This window comes from Sinohyriopsis cumingii, chromosome 11 (genome assembly GCF_028554795.1).
Source record: "Sinohyriopsis cumingii isolate HCF-2022 chromosome 11, ASM2855479v2, whole genome shotgun sequence".
Taxonomy (NCBI): domain Eukaryota; kingdom Metazoa; phylum Mollusca; class Bivalvia; order Unionida; family Unionidae; genus Sinohyriopsis; species Sinohyriopsis cumingii.
The window spans coordinates 47,148,686-47,151,185 of NC_142971.1; the positions used below are offsets into that span (position 1 = coordinate 47,148,686).

Below are 2,500 nucleotides of genomic sequence, written 5' to 3' on the forward strand. Positions count from 1 at the left end.
ATATATATATATATATATATATATATATATATATATATCACAAAAGACACACACATATCTTAAAACACCCTCAGCCACCCAGGATATATATATGATCCGTTTTTACGAGATAAACTTATTAATTCAGTATGGTATAATTATCGAATAAGATCAGTAGAGTTTTTGCCCTTGTTTGCAATCGTTATAGGATAACGCGTTAAAAATAAAATTACACAGAAGTACAATTAATGTTAATAGCTGATAAAGTTATGCGAACTTTGTTGCATACTCTCTCTCTCTCTCTCTCTCTCTCTCTCTCTCTCTCTCTCTCTCTCGTGTGTCAGTATGATAAAGCAAGAAGAAAAAGGAAGAACAGTAAAGAACATATATAAAAAGGTTTATTGAAACAGCGTCTCATCATGGTGTGGGCACCACGATGCATAGGGATAAATAAAAAAGCGAGTATTCCATTACTTTTCACTTCATTTGATATGCATCCATATGACACAGAATGCTCTCGGTGAGTACAGGGAATCAGATAAACGTCACTGTGCGGGACTAGGTATAAAACATTTATTGTAGTTTTAATTGTAAATTTTTCGGGCATTTAAGTAGAAATTAAATGATTTCAGTTCTAGTGAGAACAACATTTCGACTGTAAAACATAATTTGTTGTCTTGATGCGTTTTCAAGACTCTTTTGCTGATTAGTCACACATCTCTTCAACGTTTCCCATGTACAAATGTTTGTGTGCAGTATAATATTGGTAACTAAAGTGTATACTGATTCAAAGTTCTAATCCAAAAGAAGCAAAACTGGCCTCAGATACTCATATTTGTCACTCATCCATTTTCTGACCCAGATAAGGGGAGAATTCCATGTTGAAATTGACTTAAAATGCAGATTCAGGACATTATTGTTGTTGTTATTATTATTATTATTATTATTCGTCTTTCTGTCCTATCATTTGGTTAAAATAAGCGACACCGGCCTATAAGCTAACTTTAAAGATAGGGTCTTATCAGATTTGCAAAGGATCTCTTCTTGCAACTTGGAGAAGTTAACGTTGTGGAAATACAGAAAGTGGAAGCATGGAATATCTATCTAAACTTACTGTAATCAAAACAGAATTTTATAACCCAATTTATTTTGCCAATGGCCCATATTTACAGTATTCGCTACAGGATGCCAATTTTCCCACTGGCAGACTGAGGCCCTGCTGTAAAAGAAATCAATCAATCAATAAATTAATATAAAAAATTCTCACAATTCATACATTCCATATTTATCAATCAATTAGTGAATAAGAAATACCACAAATAAGTAGCCAAAATGAAAGACATTGATCGCATATTTTGCAACTCTGCGCAAGAGACTACACCAGGAATATATGAGAAGAAACTTGAAGGAAGTATTTCGACGTGAAAGGAGGCAGCTTGTTGTGGTAGTAAAAGTAGAGGAAACTGGATAAATTGAACCGAATTTGTTAATAAGAAATACTGGTCATCTATGATCGCATATTCCAGTAGTAAGGATCGAAACCAAGAGCAGAGAAGTGCAAAGCAACATTTGCTATATTCAGGTCCTATGCTTGATTTTTTTAGGATCCGAATTATTGAAGAAAGTTAAGGAAAAAGAGAAAATGAAAGTCGAGAAATTGCTCTATTTATTATTTATATTGAAGAAACTAAATTTAGTTACAATAAAAGAAAGAAAGAAAAACTTCAACTGTTTTTAGTTATAAAAGAAAAAAAAAAAAAAAAAAGAGTCTACAGCACCCGGTATTCCCAGGCGGTCACCCATCCAAGTACTAACCGGGCCCGACGTTGCTTAACTTCGGTGATCGGACGAGAACCGGTGCTTTCAACGTGGTATGGCCGTAGACACAAGTGTTTGTAAATTTAAGACTTATATTCGCTTCTCTCTTCACCGTTTCCGATGTACAGACGTTTACGTTTATGTGCCGTGTAAAATTAGTAATTAAAGTGTACTGATTAAAACTTATATAGATAAACTGCCTTCATACATTATTCAAATTTGTAATTCAGGCATTTTCGGACTCGGACATTAGTTGCTTAACCGGAGGTTTACACCTTCAAATGGACTTAAATAACAATGCATTTAAACGAAGATTCAGTTCATTTTTGTTGTTTTTGGGCATTATTATTATTATTATTATTATTATTATTATTTATCTTGTATCAACTGACTAATTCAATAGGTAAATAATCGACATCAGCCTATGAGCTACCTTTAAATACGGACTCGAATCTGATTTGAAACGGATATCGTCTTGCAGCTCGGAAACGTTAAAGTTGTGGAAACACAGAAAGTGCAAGGAAGTGGAAGCAGGGAACATCCATCCAAACTTACTGTAATCAAAACAGAGATTTATACACCAATTTATTTTGTCAATGGCCCATATTCGAAGTATTCGCTAAGGGATGCCAAGTTTCACACTGATAGACTGGTGCCCTGCTAAAAAACAGGTAAATAAATTAAAATAATTAAAAATAATACA

General features: G+C 33.7%; 1 non-coding gene across 1 annotated transcript; it reads right to left on the minus strand.

Moving 5' to 3' along the window:
• Positions 1 to 1,745: 1,745 nt before the first annotated feature.
• LOC149788337 (5S ribosomal RNA) lies at positions 1,746 to 1,864 on the minus strand. Its single transcript, XR_016424579.1, has one exon. It is a non-coding gene; the product is annotated as a 5S ribosomal RNA (ribosomal RNA).
• Between the last annotated feature and the right edge of the window lie 636 nt (positions 1,865 to 2,500).